We start from the raw sequence: 22,328 nt of genomic DNA, 5'->3' as shown, positions 1-22,328 counted from the left end.
CCAGGGCCGGGACTTACTGGGGGCACATGACGGACCTCAAGGACAGACTGGTGTGTCAGCTGGGATGCTGGTCCCAGCAGCAGGTCCTGAGATTTGAAGATGAAATTCCAGCTTTCGTTGATCCTTCAGCCCACTTTGATCTGGTCTTCTATTAAAATTTTTTTTAAAAATAAATAGAAAAAAGACGTCCCCCCTGAGGACCGCAATGCTTGAACAGGTATTTCATTCTGTTAAGTTTAGTTTTCACTATTCTGTTTCAGTGATGTTTTCCTCTTGTGGCTTAAACTTAATTTCATTGAATAAGTTGTTTTCTTTTTAAATGAATACATTGGAGAAAGTTACAATCAAAGAACGGAGCACAACATGGTTTTCACTTGGTTTTGGTTGTGTTGTACCTGGAAGCCGTGTTGGACGACACTCGTGTGATGGTGAACTTGTGGAGGGAAACCGCCCTGCTGAAAGTAGGTGAAGTAGTTTGTCTCACCCACTTAAAAAGGAACAAAATCTGACTATGACTACAGATCTCTGTCCACCAACTACACCAAAACTCACGTAAGTGACACATGACGACCTTGAAGTCAAACTCAGTGTAGCAGCAGAAGTCCTCCAGCTGTCCTGTGTGGATCCTGTGTGTAAAACACGTTCAGGCTTATGATGCATGAGTCAGTAAAATGTTGATGGTAATGAGTTTGCTTTTAAAACATGTCTGTCCTCTTTTTTTGTAGGAGGACAGTGATGATGAGCAGCAGTGTTTGGCTGTTGAAGGAGTCCTGGAGGAGAGCGAGGACACAAACTGCTGATGGACACACTGAAGAGTGACCAGATGTTCACCACAGAGAAGCTTATGTTAGCTTTTTTTACCTCACAAAAATGCCAACAGAGGTCCAGGACAAGCTATGTGACCAGAAGATTACTGACTTTTATGTATTTTGTAAATTTTCTCAATATTTAGAAATCCTAACAAGAAGCAGTGTTTTGTTTTAATTTTACTTCACACTCTGGGACGTTCAGAGGCCGATTATCACCTGTAACCACCTGTTTATGTTTGCCTGAAATCAATAATAAGTATTTGTGTAAAATCTGAGGCTTTTTCATTAAAATGTTTCATTAAAGTTTTGGAGTCAGTATAAAGGTTGGAGGGAATGATGTGTTGAGCACATCTGGAAGACACCTGATGACCTGCTTCATGTGTAAGATGATGCTTCTATCTGCAAATCACACACACACACACACACACACACACACACACACACACACAGTTCTCTCAAACACTGACCTGGAAACTTCAACCTTTAACATGCTCATCTTGGATGTGTGTATTTTTCAAACACAAGTTTGTTTTTACTCCACAGTCTTGGTCTGTGGGGGCTGACGAGTGAACTTGTGGTTTCCATAAATACAACCACCAGAGTTGTAACCCTTCACATTTGAATCTGTAATAAAAGGTCTGTCTCTCAATGTAGCAATTTACCAAATGGGAGTAAATTTTGTTGCTGTAACCAATTCATAAAAAGCACAAACACACACTTTCCAGAGGAGACGTTCATCATGTGATTTATTGTACTCAGGTGTTTTTGAGGTTTAAACATAAATGAACGATTCTTCTGTCTCTGTGGGGACGTGAACACACAACTTTCCTACCGAGTTACATCAAGTGATCGGATGCTCAAAGCAGAGATGCACGTGAGTCTTGGGTAAACAGGAAGTAGTGAAATCAAACAACTATACGAGCCTTGCTGTCATCATGTTTACCAAGAAAAGCATCAGCTGCACTGCTGAAGAAATACTGACAGGTAGCCTGCAGGTGGGATTCAGTGCATCTCAGTATGTGATGTTTCTGTGTGTGTTGTTTGTTTGTTTGTGTTTGTGAGACAAAGGCAGTTTTGCTTTGTCAGTGACACCTGAAGGTTTGAGGTGACTAAACACAGAAGCGGCGGGATCTTATCAGGAGGACACACTCAGCCTTTTGCAGCCTCAATCAACAGACTGGCAGCAGCTGTATGTTGCCCTTAATGGCTCCTATGACTCATATGTCAAACATGTGACACAGCAAACAGTAAGGTCAGTCAAAGGTTTTGATGGTGGTGAAACCTTACAAACAGGATCAAAGTCAGCAGACTGAGGTATAAAGAGTGATGAGAAATGAGGAGCAACAGTCAAGCAGGGATTTTTTTTTTTTTTTACGAGTGACCATAAATTTAGAAAAAGTTCAAACACGTAGCAGCCTGATGGACAACAAACACCGTCTCACAGGTGCCTCCCAACCTACCAACATCTCTACCAACACCAGAAAACAGTGAAGGGCACACAGTTAATCCCACAATAGATTTAGAAAATATGTACAATTTAACCTTACTAATATTCACATTTACAAAATAACTATTGAAAAACAAAACAAAAGCATTCTTATAATATTAAAGGATGCTGGAGTCACATTGAATTATGGTACATGATAGACATATAAAACAATTATTATTATCATTATTATTATTATTATTATCATGAGGAGCACTGCCCTGAGCTGCTATCAAACCCAGAACCTTCTAATCTGATCATTACCACAGAGCCGGCAGAGGATCCCTGAAAAAAATTGCTTTTGAAGTGTTTGAAGGAAGAAAGAATCTGTAAGACTGAGAGCCTGCTGATTGTACTGCAACGCTCTCCCTATCAGAAACTAGAACTCCTATGGGAAATATATTTACATTTTGACAGAGAGGAAGCTTGTGGAAACATTTTGAGGTATGAAGTGTGTTTGGAAAGTTAAACTGTAGGTATAGGACCTCTGCTCTCCCCTCTGTCTGATCTCAACATGCTGGTGAGACCTGGAAACTGCTGTAAATCACTTTGGACTCAAATTGCTCTAAAAGTACAAAAGGTATCACACAGAAAATATAACTTTAAAACTTTTCAAAGTTTGAATGGGGTCTTTAGGATAATAGATGTCTGAACAGTTGAGTCTTGAGGTGACAAAAGGACTCTAGACTGCTACTATAAACTTCAGTACTTTAAAAAAAAATATATATAAAGGTCACTGAAACATGTTACAATAAAGAAAATTACAAGCATACATCTGCTGAATGAGCAGCAGTTTGACATCTGAAAGTATGCAGCAGTTAGAGAGAACCAAAAAAAACGTACGAAATGTGGATCAAGTAGCGAAATAATAAAGAGAAGAACAACAAAAACTGCTGGTTGTGAAAGTGTCTCCTGCTGTTCTTCTCATGTTGACTCCAGTTGTGGTATTCCAAGCGTTCAGTCAATGACGAGAAGTAGGTGTCTGTTATTCCGTTGTTATGTTTACACCTCGTTAGCTTAACTACATATTTACACGTGTCCAGCGTGACGAGCGATATTTCCGGTGTAGTTACGACGCTCATGCTGTAATTTCCTGGAGGAAGTATTAAGTTAGTTACGGTAATCCTTCATATGTTTAAGTTAAAGTAATATTGTTTGCACTGCTGTGACGAGTTAAATTAATAACACCTCCATTAAGGAAAATGTCCGTGGTGTGATGTCATTATCTAGTACTTTATTTGACCAAAGGGTGTCGCCATTATACTTTATGTGACTTGGTCAGTGATACATATGAGAAGTTTGTTTATTTCTCTGAGGAGTATTCTCATCTGTATGTAACTCAGCTATTATTCTGTTAAACGGGGACTGTGAAGCTTCAATATATATTTATGTTTAACTGAGTCTGGACCACAACACAGTTCAGAGAAGCAATTACGTCTCTTCATCCTCATTCCTGTATCCTGACCGATACACCATCCTGTTTACTGCCAAAACCCTAAACGAGCTAGCCCTGCCTAATTAGCTCACTAACAACAGGAGAGGGATGTTATTCAAGGGGGGATAGACTTCGACACAACATCAGACCTCTTGTAGACCACTAACCAGACATTCTTTAACGTCACGTTGGGGTGTTTTAACCCAAACCATGGGAAGGATTAACGTATCACCTGCAATTTTGAAACAATTTCAATTTGATCACATGATCTCACACAATGAATACCATTATGCATACATATTAACTGAGTTGACTTCGTTTGTGTATGTATTTATTCATTAATTGGTTTGTGTATTTATATTATGACAAATCAATTTTAACTGTTTTTTAAGCTCAATTATAGATATAACTTACCTTTTGTAATGTGTGTAGTTTTAACATTACTTGTATGTTTTAATCTTGTCATTGTTGATTTAAATGTTGAATTTATGAAATGGTTTATGTTTAAAGCTTCTGACTTTGGGATCCTGTTGCTCATCAGTTGTGTTTGTTGTTTTTCTTCCAGAACTACGGATTTGAGAAATACCATTCTCCTGTATCCTGTAAGGGAGGATGTAGTTATTCTATTTATTTATTCACATATATCATGATACCTTTCATTTAACCGTTTTTAAGTCCAGTTGTAGATAATTTATCTTTTTGACTTGTGTGTAATTTATCTCCTGTAGAGCAGGATGTCAGACAACAGTCACAGGCTTGAAACATAATTATAATTATGAGGGTTTAGTTGCATCATCTACGTTCTCTCCGATGGACCATTTTCAAGATTGAAGATTTAGTTTATTGTCATTTTCTTGTGTACTTGCATACGGAAAAAAACAAAATGCTGTTCCTCCTAGCCCGCACTAGTGCAACAACAGAAAGGATAAAGATATATATCTAAAAACTACATTAAAAAATGATATAAACATATAAATCCCAAGAAAAAAAAACAAAAAAAGAACAGTTAGCAGCACATTGCATTAAAGATATATTTAACTTTTCGCATTAAAATGACTAAAAACGACTAGACCTATGTTATATATTTTGTTAAGTTGTGTACTTACATTATTCCAAATGGCGCCAACAATTTTCAAACCCAGAGATTTTAAATTCGTAATTTTAATCAAGGTAACGGTCCATTTCATTTAGTCACCTGTCAATGGCGTCATAGCCCCTCTATCAAAGAGTATACGTGTGTCGGCGTTGTGATCTTCAACAAATGGCATCTACCGAAGAGTATACGCACACAAGATAATACATCAGCATTAGATCTCGACGGTTTTTACCTGTATCTTTTAACTGGATGAAGGATAGTTATTATTATTGTTATTGGATGTCTGGATCTGAAGTTATCAGAGAAACAAGCTGAGCAAACGTTAGCAGCAGCTCGGCTAACAGAGAGCCCCTCCTCAGCCTCAGAGAAACACTGATTTTTACGTGTAACTGCTTTATTCAGTGTTTTTATTGTCTGTTTGTATTGGAGAGGAGGAAACCTGTGTGCATAATTTGAAAAAAAAATACCTTGAACGTCTGGATCTGAAGTTATCAGAGAAACAAGCTGAGCAAACATTAGCGGCAGCTTGGCTCGCAGCCTCTCTGGACGCCTTGTGTCTGCCGAACAGTGGCAGAGAAACACTGATTTTTGAACATGAAACTGCTTTATTCAGTGTTTGTACCGGTTTTAATCACTGGGGCCTGTTTGTTTTGGAGAGGAGGAGACGTCTGCAGATAATCTCACTCCTGGTAAAAACCTCCTGAACGATGAACAATGAAGGAATCCAAACCTGGGAGAAGCTGACTGCAGTGATGAAGACACTTGATCCCAACACTACTTCACAAAGTCATCAAACTCTGTCTTTTATTAGTGTTTTGAATGAGAGACCCGTAGCGGCATAAAATTACATATTGTGTGTTTAATTTCTTAAAAGGAGATTTTAAAAACAGACACCAACCTCCAAACTGCAGAGTGTCACTTGCACACCGCTGCAGAGAAATCCAAAGCTTGATGCTAAGCTACGATCGGAGAAGGAGTTTTGTGAATGGTTGATTGTCTGCACATATATTGCAAAGTTAATTATAAAGCAAAAAGGTCAAACATTTGATGGTTCTAGATTCTAAAATTGGATAATTTGCTGCTTTTCCTTTTTAATACTGGAAGATATATTGATTATCTTTGAGTTTCAGACTGGACGGACAAAACAAACAATACCTTGATGTCAGCTTATGCTTTAGAAAATTGTGACTTTTCACTGTTTTCTGATGTTAAACAGACCAAACAATTATAAATAACAAACAGATGAAAATAATTGTTAGTTGCAGCTTTTCATTTAACTGCAACTGTTTTTTAAAAAAACGCAGCAACTGTGAAGTAATACATTGAATTAAATCAAGTTGCATGAAAAAGTGTCACATTTTGCCAACAGATTGGAGCCCAATCAGGAACCAGTTTATATCCCACAGCAGCTGCTCAATGAAAAGCAGAGCGACACTCCCATTGAGCTTTATTGTTTCCACCTCACTACCTCCAGCTCTGGAATCAGTTCACATGTCTTCAGAAGGGGAAGGAGTTGCGGGAGAATACCGAACTCCTCCTGAGCCCCAGAATGAAACGGTGATTACGGTTGGAAGTTGAAGCACACAGGCATGAAGAGCAAACTGCTCCCTCGGAAACCTTTTTCTCAGCCAACAGACGCTCCTCACCGATCGCCCTCGCCCAGGTAGACGCTTCACTCCCTTAATGTGTTTGTTACACTTCATACCACGGCTCATTATGGGTCAGAGTTTGTTGATTCGTTAGTTTGCATGTTCAGTCACGTGTGACAGATTGCACCAGATGACACACACTGAATGCAAACAGATTGGTTTAAGTGTGTGTAGCAGGTTAAAGTGTGTTTGCATGCTGCTGTGTTTTCCTCAGGCAGATGGCTAAGGGGGGGGGTGTCGATGCAACGTGTGTGCTTATTGCGTGTACGCTGTGTGTGCTTTGGGATCATCGGTGGGGAGGTTTTGCAGGGAGGTTCTGCCTGTTTGATTATTGAGTGACAGGGAGCTCGGGAGAGATGTGCCTTGCTAGTTCAGCTGGCGCCTCAGGGCTTCAAGGTCGACAGGATTAGCATCTTAAAAACCTCCGCTCCTCAGATCTGTAGAGAGGAGAGAGAGAGAGTCGGTGGAGCGGCAGCAACCTGGCTGATTCATAAATTTGGATCTTCCTGCTCCACCTCGTCTCTTTTGAAATCTGCGGTGTAGATAGGAAGCGGAAGTTTACCTGTCTCATTACACCACATCACACATCAGACGCTTGAAGGCTCAGACTAACAGGAAGTGTCTGGTTACACACGGCGCTCTGTGCTACAGATCTGATCAACAGATATTTTTTATTTTGTCACAGATTGCTCAGAAATGTTCAGAAACATTCCTGCATTAGCAACTCCAGTTACAGTGAATTTAAACCCTCCTTAACCTTTTGAACCCTCAACTTCATGTATACATATAACTCTGCATATGACATATGACTCTGCTAGAAGCCTGTAAATAAAGAGACTGAAACTGGAACTGCTTGTATGTCTAAAGAGGTAAAAACTCCAGCAACACTTGTAGTATATAGAACAACTTTATTGCTATATACTACAAGTGAGTTTTGACCTCTTTAGACTTCTTTCTCTTCTACATTTATCTTGGAAGTAGGTGAAGTTGTGCCAGAAACCTCTACTCTGCATCTTTCTGCTTGCAGGTTTTCAACACCAGGAAAATATTTACTGCATATGGATGTATAGAGGAATATAAGATCCATGATGATAAGATATTCTGAGCCTCGGTGCTGTCAAAAGAATTGAATATATTAATGGATTTGTTATTTTTTGTCTTTCATCAGGGATAATTTATTGCTAAATTTGGAAGTGCAGTTCCTGTAATGCTGTAGGGGATAAAGACAGGAAGTCATGTTTCCATGGAGTCGGTGTGGCTCACCTGTTTCTTCTGTTTGTTTACATTCTGGCAGATTGTCACCGTGAGAAGTCCTGCTGATTGAACTATTAGCTCCTGTTTGCACTGTGACAACTATCACTGAGACACTGAAGAAAAAAATGTTTATGGTCATTTGGTGGCTTTGAGGCTTTTAGTCGTCTCGACATCAGTTAAATCTTTGTATCCAGTCTGTTTGGCTGTCTGTGTTGTGAGCACACAGCAGTGATGTGGCTGAATGCTGCAGCGTAGAAGGACTGAAGCTCATCAGGTCCACATTTTAATGTTTGCAATACTTTGGTTTGTGACCAAATACCTGCGAAAAATCCTCAGCTGTAGTTTGAGTTTAATGCTGATTAGCAGTTGTTAGCATGCTTAAGAAAACAAGAGGATAGTTCACACACTCAGCCCAGGTGTCCTGACTTAACTGATGGTTTTTATTATGAGTCTGGATAATGACTCAAATAAGTAAATATATATAAATATATCTGCATGGGACTGTATTGTGTCTGTTTGCCACTTAAAGGTATGATGTGTAAGATTCTGCCAGAATTTTAGTTTAAAACATTCCAAAATTAACTAAAATTATCAACAGGATGTGAAGAAATAACAGTAGAGACCATTATGTATTGTGTTGCAGAGATATCTACTGGAGTTAGCATGCTAACCCGCTAGCTCCGGCCCGTCCTGTCTCGTAATACCACTTTGTACCACAGGGGGCGATAGTGAGTCACTGTAGCGTCCAGTTTGCCCAGTAACGATTAAGCCAGGCTGAAAGGACTTTAAGACTGTTAATACATCAGAAAGTAACCATGTAGAATCTCAACATGTGGTCAGTTTATCCAATTAACGCCTATTTGGAAAGTTGCAGCGACGACATCAGCTGTTCATATCAGCCGATCCAACGAACTGTTGCAACAGCTAAACTGGACGGATATGGAAATATATCAATAAATTAGGTCTCAACTGGTTTACTGCGTTGTAAAACGGCAGCGATTAATGAAAAATGATGCTGTGTGGCAGGAAAAAAAGTGCTGTTTTGCCATCAGTGAGTATAAAATAAATGTTTAGTTGTAACTGATCTCTGTGGTGCAACACGCTTTCTGATCTGTGCAGCTGGTTTGTCATTTACTGCTGTCTCTAATGTCTCTGTAGCATTTTCATATTTTGACAACAGCATATTAAATGTATGTATGTAAACAGTGAGTCTAAAGAAAATATGACTCTTTATTGAAGATCTGAGAGCAGGAAAACACATTTTGCATATCAGCTCGTCTTGTTGTGGGTTCAGTCTGAAACAACTTTATTGTAAAGATATTATATTAAATATGCTGCACCATTTACATACCCTGTTGTTTAAATCAAACACGTCAACAGTTCATTAAGCCTTGTTTCAGGCTGAACCCCGGGAGGCTGCCACGTCTGAATAAAGAAAACGTTCTTTCTCAGGTAATTTAAGCCACATTGTTGTGGTGTTTTTACTTTATTATTATTCTTAAATCAATCAGAATGGTTAAAGGGATTCAACAGAATACAGTAGTAAAAAAGTAGCAAATTAAGCAACTGCCTGTGGTTGAATCTATTGATTATGAAATATCTTGCTGAGGCGGCTGAAACATTCAGTAGCTGCTAATGATTCACGCTGAGAATCAACACGATCTATAAACTGCATGGAAATATAAGTAATAACAAGCAAACAGGCTACGAGGCAAAGTAAACATCTCATAATGCAGAACGCTGGTTTATCTGGAGATATTTTATACACAAGAACAATTTAACTGCTTTAAATCATCATGCATTAAAAACAGCACAGAGGAAATACAGTATAATAATAAAATAATGAGGAAAATGTAATTTAAATGTCAATAAAGACAGATAGATACCGAGCAGTCTAAACAGAGTTAAATACAACGAAAAACAGACAGAAAAGAGACTTTTCTTTCTATTCTACATTATTAAAGATCATTAAAAACACTGAGTAGAATTGAACTATTTCTAAAGACATCCAATCTCAAATATTTAAGAGGACATGTGCAACTTCTGTGAATTCCTTTAAAGGAACATTTTACATTTTGCTTTTAAGGAGACTGTTTACATCTTTGTGCCTAATTTATTCAATCTCACTGATTTTTTTTTTCCTTTTCACTCAGTTTTATTGAATTTTATTGCTTGTTTTGCAGCGTTTGATTTGTTAAGTGCCTCAAATGTTTTATGGAATTTATGTTGAGCTGCATTTCATGTTTGAAAGGCGCTATACAAATAAAGTTTATTATTATTTAAATAACAGATTTTTCTCTCTTTAGTGTGCTGAGTGCATCATTTGCATGTTAACACAGCGTTTCACAGCATTTCATCAGAACAGGTCGGTTTCATTAATGCAGCTCCTTGCTCTCTTTACTGCACTGCGACCCCGCCGTAACACATACGTGTCCTCTCCTCCCGAGGCCGAACTCATCTCACATACATGTATTTCCATTCCATTATCGTAATTAATGAGACAATGAATGCTTATCGTGTCTGTCATGCAGGCCATTAGCGGCTCAGCCCCTCCGGCTTCTTATCATCATGTTGCTTCACAGAGGAGAGAGAGAGAGAGAGGGAAGGCAGCGTGGAAATGATAAAAGCCAACTGTACATCAGAATAGAGGGTAATATTAGAACAATTAAACTGTCAGGACGACATGATCGTTCTGTGGTCGCTGCTCAATTATGTAACTTAGACCAAGATCGGAATAAAGCTTTTAAATCCAAACAGCACAGTTTTAAGGAGCAAATTGAGGGCAAGAATGAAGTAATCTGAGGGCACAAATAACTGAGTCAAGGGGAACCAATCAAGTGATTTAATGGCACAGATGACCAAATTGAGTTCAGGAATGACTCATTTTTTACCTCAAATTTCAAATAATTCCCAATAAAGGTATAATATGTAATTATTCTGCATTAAAATGTCTAAAAACAACTAGATCTATGTTATATATGTTGTTGAGTTGTGTACTTACATTATTAAATGTTTCCAAACCCAGAGAAATCTTGGGTCTTTCATTTAGTCGCCTGTCAATGGCGTCATACCTCCTCTACCAAAGAGTAAACACACACAAGATGCATACGGCGGCGCTGTGTTTGTCCGCTACAATGGCGTCTACCAAAGAGTAACTTACACACATACAAGATAATACATCGGCATTGTGGTTGTTCCACACAAACTGTTATAAATTGACTTTTATTCAGTTTTAAGCCACATTTTCATGATAAATTTAGGTGGTTTTTAACTATATCTTTTAGCTGGAAGAAGGATTTTAGTCATTGGACGTCTGGATCTGAAGTTATCCGAGAAATAAACTGGGCAAACGTTAGCAGCAGCTCGGCTAACAGCCCCTCCAGGAAGTCCGGTGGTCACCAAACATCGTCGGAGAAATATTGATTTTTTAGGTGAAACAGTTTTAATCAGTGTTTTTACCTGTAATCACCGGGTCCGTTTGTTCTGGAGAGGAGGAGACCTCTGCGGGTAAAAACATCCCGAACGATTCACACTGGAGTAATCCTATCCCGGTGAAGCTGGTTATTTAACAACGAAGACAACAACTCCCATGATCCCTTGCTACTTCACACCGTCATCACACTCCGTCTTTTGTTGTTGTTTTGATTGAGACCCCATAGCAACTGAAATTACATATTGTACGTTTAATTTAAGTTGCAAATGTGACAGTTGCTTATTTCCACATCCAGCAGTTAAGGAGCAACATTATCATTCATGTGGAGTCGTGTTTCTGTCCACCTGGTGAATGTGAGTCCAATATTCACTCTCTTTTAGCTCTGTTTTTACTCTCTACCAACTCCTGAGGGAAATATCTGGCTCTTTAGCTGCTAAATGCTCCACTATGTTCACCAGCTAGTCTACAGCTAACTGTGTCTGTTTGCTGCTGAGCAGGTAGTGTACAGTGGCTTTTTACAGCTTTTTCTCTGAAGACGACGCTGTGAGACACTGAGAGTGAACCAGAACAGTAAAGTTGCAGCCAGACAGATAAACAACGAGCTGAAACTCACTATAAAGCTCCGTAAAGCTGCAGAGTCACTGATAATTCTCTGTAGGTTCATTACTATGAGCCAATAACACATTACACACTGAGACATCAGACTGGAGATACAAAAACACTGATTATAAGCACTTTATTATAAGAAAACATGCTCTTCTGTTCAGCTTCATTTATTCATCCCACTTCCTCCATCACTCCATAGCAACCACTGCAGACAGGTTAACAAGGCCTGAACACACAAACACCGCAAAGAACAGTTACATCAGACCGTCTGCAGTGTGAAAACACAAACAGCTCTGACCGCTGAGCCCGCAAACAAACATCACTGTGTAATTTGCATCTTAATCATATTTATTTCTGTATTTGTTCTGCTTATGCTGGACAGAGTGTCCCCCCCACACCACTTTTTGGTTTTTCAATTTGAAATGTCTGCTGTCCCTGAAAGCGTTGATTGGAGATAATAAAAAGGTGTGTGATTCAACAGATATTTATCTCCGCAAGGTAATTTCCCTTTCAGTGTCAAAGAAGTGACATTTTTCAAAAAAGCTCTTTTCATTGCAGCTGGGATGTTACTTTGTCTGGAGTGGTTATGGCCAGACAGGAAGCATGTGTCTGAAATTATCCCATCATGTCCTGTTAGACAGACAGTCCATTAAACAAAAACAACAATCTGTGCTCTGTGCTGCAGACTGGCAGCAGATTTAAACATTTGCTTTTGTTTGCAGCATGGGCACACAGTACCAAGCATATTCATGTAGACAGCAGACTGTGTCTATATAAAGGTAACATTGTTTGAAATCAAAGCTTTTTTAAAAAAAAACACCTGTTGTATACATAGGCTGTATAAAATATGGACGTCACCGTGACGTCACCCATTGGTTTGCGAACTGCCGTTTTCAAGTCTCTAGTGTAGCGATTTGACCGTCGCCATCTTGGATTTGGCCGTCGCCATGTTTGATTTTTGGAGCCAGAAGTGACCATATTTAGACGAGAGGGTGGAGCTGACCATAGCGCTAGCTGCTAGCTTCGTTAGCATGGTGCATTTACAATCTATGGTTAACAGTGATAATGCTAGTGCTAATTTTCGCTAGCCAAAAACAGGCCTAAAACCGTTAAAACAAAATGTACTCATCGGAAAAACTGATCATCTGACTCATTGACGGGTGTTTTATTACAACTAAATGCTGAACAAGACTGTTTTAGGCGACCACAATGTTACAGTTAACTTTAGTGAACTGAAAACACGCTGTGAAATAACAGCAGCTACGCCTATACGCAGTAGTTACATTACGTAAGCAAAGTTGTCACCATGGTAGCAACTTGTCAATCACATCGTAGCCATGCCCTAAAGCATACGCTGCTTTATCATCTATTTTACTCTAAATGGAGCCATAAATTACAAAATGAACATGATGCTGTATTGAAGAAGACTTGAAACTAATGATTGAGACCATAAACTCATTAGGAAACAGTGTACTGAGGTAATAAATCAAGAGAGAAGTAGGGTCATTTTCTCATAGACTTCCATACAATCGGTATGCCCCCCACAGCATAACAGAGCCCCCAGACCGCCTCACTGTAGGGGTCAAGCATTCAGACCTGGGCCAGTTTTTCCTTTAATATTTCACTCATCTGTTTCTTCATATGACAGATTATTTGACCATGAGAATTAGGTTGAGCAACAGACATCTCAGATAAAAATGAACTCTTGTATACTTAAAACATCCCAGTGTTAGTTAAGTCATGGGCTGTCAGGCTTGTGAAGCACCAACCACCTACTTAATTATGCTCAAACGATTGGAGCATACTTGCCTGATATTTTACTTGCCATGGGTGCCATTAATTCTGGAGCAGTGAATAGAAAATGTATTTTGGATATCTTAATCTTGAGGATGCTTGGTAACCACAAACCACTGGGTGTAAAACGTGTAAAAGCTGAACTGAGTGGAAACATTTTCCTATCAAAGAAATGTCTTTGTAACACAGTTTACTCAGATACTGATGATAGTCTTTTAAGTCTTCAGCTTACTGCCTGGCTGGCATTACTAATATGGAACCGACTTGTCATTAAACAGACTGCAGTTTAATTATGTAACATCTTGTCTACAAGAGACTGCATACAGTGAAATTAATCAGGTTGTGTAAATGTCTGAATATAGGTACAACTCTGACACAATACTGAAAGGCTGTAAACTCATCATGTCCTCATCTGATCAGGTACTTGGTCAACAATGGGACCTTCAGGTGTGCTCGGACCTTTGAGTTGTTTAAAACAAACAGGAAGTTTGGAATTCACTACTTAAAGTGAGAAGTATAATCATAATGTATTGAGAGAGTGAGCTGAAATTGGGTCTTTTTAATGCTCTGCACGTTGTACAATCATTACTGTGTTTCGCATGAGGTGAGACTAACAACACATTCCTATTTTCTCTCTGAGCACTTTGATCTGCCAACAAAATCAAGTTTAGCTCACCGCTCCAATATGTTTGGATATCTTGGGTCGTACTCAATAACACCTTTCCTACGCACAGCTGATCAGGTTTGGATTTCTGCCCAACAGTGTGTAGGTCTCATTCTGCATCATTCAGTCATAGAGGCTGTTAAGTATTTTATTCATTAAATAAATAAACAAAGCTCATTAACCTTACATGACCTCCTCCTTCACCGACGGGGATTACACCTCTAGGATGGAATTACTGGACCCACAAGTCAAATGTTGGACTTCCCTCTGGAATATTAAACAAACAAAAATGAGTTTACTGGCCTCAAGGTGATTTAATCTAAGTCATCGGTTCTTAAAGTGGGGTCCGGGGACCCCTAGGGGTCCCTGAGGGGGTTCTAGGGCGTCCCCATAAAAATGGGGAGTAGTTTAATTTTTACTAATATTTTATTCATTAGAAGTTAGCACAATGTATAAGAATGACTATTCTCTCCACGTACAGTACAGACAGTTATGGAATTCTCTACTAAATCATATCTAACAACTGTCTCCTCAGATCCACAGGACAAAACTCTTATCAAATGGGTCCACAGCTTGTTACATATCAATTTAGGTGTCCTTGACATGAAAAGATTTGAGAACCAACTGTTTGAGTACCAACGGTTCGACTGTCAACTGAAGGACTGATTAAGAATAAACATTGTACTATAATTGTAATATTCACTAAACAGCATCCAATTCTATATCATAAATATGAAAAGTAACCATATCAGTTTAAATTGCCAAAATCAAAATGTATCCAGAGTGCTTATTCTGTTGTGTATAGCTTTCATTAAATGTACAAAATGATCCTTTTCCCTTAGAAAGTGTCCAAATATCCAGATCATAAGGGGTGAAGTGTCGCCGTTAGCATGACTAACGTTACAGTAAACTAACATTAGCTATGCAGTCGCGTTAACCCAGGTTGTAGCTGTTGGTTAGCCATGAACAATGTTTGTGGCTTGCTAGCTAGCTGGCTAACATAAGTATAATAACATAAGTATAGCTAATGCTAACGGCAGATTAGTGCTGATTAAAATACATTTCTAGCCAAAAGAAAGACATGATACATGACTTGCTAACAAACATTATATTTACCTTGTGTTTAGAGTGCATAAAACGTTTTCAGTCCCATTTAGAACATGGACTAGTGCTACACTTCAGCCGAAATGAGTATTACAACAACAAACACTTAAAAAATCAAGTTAACATTTTTTCTCCTGCCAAAACTTATTTTTTCCACCTGTTTCACAGATTTAAAAAAAAATGAAGGGACTCAGAAAGATTATCCTGGCACACCCTTTTTCCACCTGTTCTTGAGTCATAAACATAAACACAGAAGAGTTTTGTCTCCGGCAGGTTTAATGTGATGCGGCTGTTTGCTGCGGACGCGGCAGGCGACACTCGGACTGAAGTTGGATGAAAGTCACAAAAGTGAAACTTGACCGCTGTGGGACATGATTACCTAAATAAAACATAATGTTATGTTTATAGCACACTTAATGGATGTTTTATAGTATCAATTAAATACCAAAAAAATAATGTAGTATTTAACTGATACCACAGTTTATTTCAAATATATCATACTGTTGTTTTATCATTTTTATTTATTTATTTATTTATTGTTATTATCATTAGTCTTACACTAGAGGTATTTTATTCTGTTTTTTTCATTTTGTTTTAATTGTCAGATTTTACTGCTTAATTGTAGTTTTTAAATGCAAATATAAATAAGTTTAACTACTACTACTAACTACAGTAGCTGCACATCTGTGACGGCTGTACTGTAGGTGTGACTCTACACCTGGAAAAGATTCTGCTTTTTCATTTTCACTGCTTCCTCTTACAGACTCTTTGAACCCGACATTAAATCTGAAATACATTTCAGACAGGAAAAAGTTACATACTGTAAGTTACAGATGCAGAAGGAGCATTTTAACAAGTCCACTTTCTTCTTCTTCTTCCTTTTCCTCACTATTTCCCCTTTCATGAGCCTACTGGAAAGATAAGAGGGATCCAGAGCCAGCAGGGGTCTCGGCTGGACTTTTATCCCAGGTTAGAAATGTTTCGTTTCAGAGGCCAGGTTTTAAATGAGCTGCGGTTTCTCTTTGACTGTTTGGCTTTGTTTTATAGCAGCGGGAGAGAACTGAGAGAGCGAGAAGGGTAAAAACATTACTGAAACATTTGCTGCGGTAAACTAACAAAGCTGACGGTGAAGGTTTAAGCAGCAGTTTGCCCTCTTAAATATATGACTTTTATATGCATATATATATATATATAATCTTGTTGGCACTTTAAAGGCATACTATGCAGGATTTTCCTAAAAAAGAAAACAATGTAGAGACTCATACAAAAGTAATCCCTCTCAATCATCACTTCTGACCCACTAGAAGCTTTGGGCAGTGTTGCTGTGTGGGGGTGTGAGTGTGTTTATTTGTGCTTTAGAACGTCATTTAACCACCGTGAAACAATCAGAAAATAACGTTTTATTCGTCTGATTCACGGCTTTGTCCTCGCTAGCGCCGCTCGCTCTCTTCCTTCACTCTCTAGCTCGCTTGACCACCACTGCTCTCTCTCTCTCTCTCTTGTCATTGCGCCGGGGAGGAGGGGCCAATTTATTATTGTAGCCATGACGACAAAGGTGGCCTAACTTTAAGGAAGTAGTAGCTTAAACCCACATCACATGTTTCTCTAACCTTAACAAAGTGATCAATTTTACCCAAATCAAGACATCATAAAACATCATTATTGTTTAACAGTGATGTGTGACAGTTTTGTGAAGTACAGACGGATGATGTCGTCCTGATGATTACTGATTGCGGCACCAGATTAGTAAACGTTTGTATGTGTCGTTCTGGAGTCACATGATAAAACCACGTATCTGGTTGTTTAAAGCTGTAGTTCAGGACCTTTGTCTCCCTCTTCTGGCAGCGAGTGTAATTACAAAAACACTGTCGACAACTGCTTACATCACAGGCTCCACCAAAGTCGACTCAGTTGCCCCTATTGCAGCTGTAAAATGGTAGATAAATTCTTTTGAGCATCACACAACCTCCCAAGAATGACTCGTTTCACTGTAAGAAGAGATTTATCAGCATTGTGTGAACTCGTTTGGTTTGAATGTAACAGACGTTCATTTATATGTAAAAGTTCTGCACTGCAGGTTTAAATTGGAGGACTTGTTGGGTTCAGTGTGAGCTCCATGTCGTGGCCTCTCAGTCGATCCGTTCGTTGTGAACATAAGAAAGGAAAACATGTAAGATTAATAAAAATGCATCATCTGCATAGATTTGATTAACAAAAGGATGCAGACAGTTCTTCCACCTGTTCTTCCTCCTCCAGGTGAGTCTTTAACACAAACTGTGATAAACAATATTCTGCACATTTAAATATCCTCTTGTTGCTTCACACTGAGCAAACGCACTTAATATTAGATTTGAATAATAACCAACCTGTGTTTGAAGTGAGATAGTTCCTCAGTATTAAGCTAATGAATTTGATTGCCTTTAATACTTCTTCATCTGCTCCTCTCCATCACCGCCTCCCTCTCTTTAATTATCTCCGCTCTACTTCAAACAACAAACTGTTCAATTCAAACCTTCAGTCAAAAGCGTCTGATTTACTTCTCCAGAGTGTCTCCAGGAGAGCAAACAATACGCAAACGCAGACTTTTAATCTACGTCCTTCATCTTGAAAGCTTATAGAACGATATAAAAGCTTGAATAAATTAAGATTCCTGTGTACAGTGTGAATACCTTTAATTAAGGTTTGCTTTCAATGGCTGAGCTCAGCTGGGATCCAGAGCCAAGATGGTGAAAATACACAAAGTTTCAAGTTTCAGGTAGTTATTCAGCTAATAAGTAAATAACAATAATGTCAAAACTTAACTATTCTTGGAATGTCAGTTTCTAACTTTTTTAACCTTTCAGTTTGAATAAAATATTTATGAGGATGTTTCCTCCCGTCTGTCAGCAGGAGACTAATGAATAAAACCGTTACTACTTCATGAAATATGATTGACAGATCGGCTGCAGCGCAACAGATTACAGATTTCTGTTGCTGATCTGAATCTCACATTTCAATATTTCAGCTGCAACTCTGAAACCAAAACACAAAATGATTCCATGTTAATAAAGTGCTCTGTTGCTCTCTTACATTAAACAAATACAGGAGGAAAAGATACGTTCAGTCTTTTTAAACGAAACCTGCTGGTAATTTACTTGGTTTGATATTAAAGTGCATCATTTCTTCTTTTGCAGGTTGAATCTGGATTTTAGAGGCTTGTTGTTGCTGTTCAGCTTTCTGCCTCTTTCTCATCACTTTGTACTTCCTGGTTCACGTCAGAACGGCCGCCAGTGAAACTCCAAAATCCTACGCTATGTCATTTAGCTCGAACATACATTAGCTGTTTTTCATCCTGCTTTGCTCCTGCAGAGGATCGTGACTGATGTCCACCATCATCAAGGACGTTCAAACCTCCTTCCTCACATCTCTTCTCTCTCTTCCCGCTGGGTGGATCAATAACTTCTTCTTCTGCAGTGGTTTAACGGCACCAGCTGTTTATATTCTGATATTCACAGAACAGTGGATGGAAATGAGCGTTAATTAGCATTTTCTTTCCATTCAAATTTGTGCTACGTTGGAAACTTTGCTAATGTTGAATCATTAAAGATTAGTTTGTGTCTGTGCTGAACAGCTCTACAGTTATATTCCATTAAAACGTCACGCAGAAGGTTTCAAAATTGGCTGAAACAACTTTTTTGTATTGTTTTGTTTCACTTGAGTGTCATTTTTTAAAATTTAGAACAGCACATTTTGCCAAAAGGCTGTAAATTAACAAGTCTGCAATCCAAAGATAATCAATTTAGTTTGTGTATCAGTAGGTTGGAGGATTCCTTCGTGTTTTTTCATGTTTTATTGGCACAGAAGAATTTTACAGTTGTTTCACCGTTTATACTCCAACTTCCTTCCAAGAACTCCCCAATTTCATGACTCACTAAAAGTCATAACTGACGCTCAATGAATCAGAGTTAATACACGTTATATCAGCGATGGGATTCTGCTACATCACACTGTCCGAGCCTTCATCTCTCCTCCTCCTCCTCCTCCTCCTCCTCACTCGTCGTCGGGGCAACGAGAGGCCGCTCCTGTTCGTCTCATCGCCGGCTCCGATCTGACGCCGACGGCTGCCAGAGGAGGAGATTAATGAAACGACGTTCTCCTTCACAGCGATAAAAAAAAAAACCCAGCCGTCGTGCCCCTCAGCTCCTCTCGGAGGCCGTATCCAAATGGATCTGTCGCAGTTTTGTGGAGATTAGATTAAATTTGGTGGTAATGTGATGCCATTCTGTGAAGAGAGATAAAGTACCATCTGCTCTTCTCTCCTATTTTGTGTACTCTTTTCCCCTCTGCAGCCTCTCGTCACCTTCACGCCCCCGCAAACACTTCCTCCTCCTCCTCCTCTTCTATTTTCTCTTCTTCTTCAGTCCCTCCCTTGGATTTTCTCACTCACAGTTCTTCTCTTATTTTAGCTCTTAATTAAATTTAAATGTGTCCTTCTCTTTCAGAGCTGCACTACAAATCTGCATAACTTTCTGTTGCTGGATGTTTTTTTCTCTCCGTCTTCCAGGGACGGAGCTGCTCCGCTGTGCAGAACGCTGGTGGGCGGTGTCGGATCAGCTCTCTGTTTATTTGCCTTTTTTATGGATTCATTCTCTAACCGTGAGGAGAAAAAAAAAAAAAGCTGCTTGCTTGCTGAGGGAAAGTCAACAGTTCAACTTCCCTGAGAGACATCTTTGTTCCTTAATTAATTCCTGCAGCACTTTAACAAAGTAAAACACCAGAGCAGAAATGTTTTAATGGAGGGTAAACATGAAGCAGCGGCAGGACATCACGCTCAGAGAGGCTAAAAGTCAGCAACACACACCATGTGCAGCTGCTTTATAACAATTAATTAAAGAAATAAATACTTTGATGAAGCCATTTACATGAACACATTGATCTGATGCTTTTTCAGTCTTAATTCCATTAAATCTCATGTTCCACTATGTTTATATCTCAGTTCGTGTACAGAAGCTGCAGATTAATGAATATTTGCATCCTGCTGCCTTCAGGTGCTGCAGAGATGTGATGACCTGAAGCTTTTCATACAGTATAAAGCAGCTGATAACCTGCTTTAACCGCATTAAACTTTATATTATTTATGCCGATTTAAAAGGCATCTATTGTCTATTGGCTGGGGAGCGTTTGATTAAATATACTTTATTTATATTTTAAGTATTATTCAGTTATTTCTGTGCATTTCTTGCTGAAAGAATTTAATTTGCTCTTCCCTCCCACCTGTTTGTTCCCTCCTCTCACCTGTGTGTTCCCTCCTCTCACCTGTTTGTTCCCTCCTCTCACCTGTTTGTTCCCTCCTCCCACCTGTGCAGCGTGTTCTTGCTGCTGCGTTTGGAACCAAAATACACAGACAGGAAAAACTAATTCAGGAAACGGTCGGAGTGCTGCTTGCGTTGGTCGTTATAATCAGTAACTAACCTGTAACCTGTAACCTGTTAGCTACTGCATCCAAATAACAATCAGCAAGCCAAGTATATTATAACATAATGTTTCCATGATCACCTTCTTATTAGCACCGGGGTTTTTATTATTTTTATTATTATTGGGTTTTTATTGAGTGTGACGTTCATCCATGTGGGTGAAAAGACCAAAAAATGCAGCATCACGTGTTGTTAGGACAAGCTCTGTGTGTTTGTGATGTTAAACCCTCCAGATTTTATGATACTAGATATCAGTGTACTTAGTTGCTTTTGAGGTACTTGTACTTTACTAGAGTATTTCCATTTTACTTGATACATCTTCCTCACTACATAAGAAATATTTTACTTTTTACTCCATAATATTTACATTTATTTAACAGCTTTAGTTACATAAAATAACACATAAATCTTATAAATTGCACCATATTATCATCATAACACAGATTATTAAACAAATAGAATATCAACAAATGCAGACTCAAATATTCAATATATGAGTAGAAATATATATGTAAGTATATTTTGATAGAAAGATGCAGAGATATTTCAGATCATCTCATCAGATGCAGATGCAGCAGCAGAACTTTCTTCCTTCCAACTCAAACGATCATCTCATGACCTCTCAGCTTCATCCTGTGACCTTTATAAAGTCATTAAAGCAGCTCCACATCAAGCAGCTGCAGCAGGAAACACTGTTTACACATCGATGCTTCACTGTTAATTATTTACTATATAAAACGTGTAATATATCAGTCTGAGGGGACGATTTCCTGCAAAACATGTACTTTAACTATTTATACTTTGCGTAAATAATAACAATGATATTTCTGTACTTACGTAGGATTTTAAATGCAGAAACTTAACTTGTAATGGAGGATTTTTACGTTTTCACCACTAACATAATAATATGAATTTAAAAGTTAAACTATTATTAAATCTATCTGCTGGTTATGAACTGTGATCTGTATAATTAATAAAGTTTGGTAAACTTCCATATTGCTTCTGACTGGAGCTCGTCTTTCTTACAGCTGATTATCATCTATCTATCTACCATTAATGAACGAGGACATCTGTCCCTTTAAACATTTAGGACTCATCATGCTGTTAACTTTATGATTCACTCAGAAGTGGAGGCTGTTTTTCTTTATTGATTCATCTGGTGATTATTTTCTCGATTAAACTTGTTTAAAATGTCAGAAAATAGTGAAAAATGTTATAATTTCCAACAGTCAAAGGAAACATATTCAAAAAACAGTCTAAAAACAGGAGATATTCAGTTTACTATCATATAAAACACAAATCAGACAGAATCAGATATACAGAAATGGAGATTATTGCTTGAAAAATTGCTTAAACATTTATCAGAAGATTTATCAGCTCTAGTGATCAATACTACAAACATTTAGAGTTTATTTCTCTGTATGTTGACGTCCATCTCGCAGTTAACGACACTTGTACATAATCATTTTATGTCCCGCAGTAACAGTTTCCTCGTCTTCTAACAGAGTCGGGGAACTTTTCCAGGCAGCCGGTCGGTTTATCAGC

At 38.5% G+C, this 22,328-nt stretch overlaps 2 long non-coding RNA genes across 2 annotated transcripts; both read right to left on the bottom strand.

The window, feature by feature from the left end:
- Positions 1 to 1,538: 1,538 nt before the first annotated feature.
- LOC121903937 lies at positions 1,539 to 5,806 on the bottom strand. Its single transcript, XR_006098140.1, has 2 exons — positions 5,725 to 5,806; positions 1,539 to 2,580 (listed from the first exon to the last, which is right to left on the bottom strand). It is a non-coding gene; the product is annotated as an uncharacterized LOC121903937 (long non-coding RNA).
- A 6,034-nt stretch (positions 5,807 to 11,840) lies between these two features.
- LOC121903919 lies at positions 11,841 to 16,821 on the bottom strand. The gene is made up of 3 exons (XR_006098134.1): positions 16,152 to 16,821; positions 14,409 to 14,493; positions 11,841 to 11,994 (listed from the first exon to the last, which is right to left on the bottom strand). It is a non-coding gene; the product is annotated as an uncharacterized LOC121903919 (long non-coding RNA).
- Between the last annotated feature and the right edge of the window lie 5,507 nt (positions 16,822 to 22,328).

Source organism: Thunnus maccoyii, chromosome 1 (genome assembly GCF_910596095.1).
Source record: "Thunnus maccoyii chromosome 1, fThuMac1.1, whole genome shotgun sequence".
Lineage (NCBI taxonomy): Eukaryota > Metazoa > Chordata > Actinopteri > Scombriformes > Scombridae > Thunnus > Thunnus maccoyii.
This window is presented reverse-complemented; position numbering and strand designations above follow the sequence as displayed.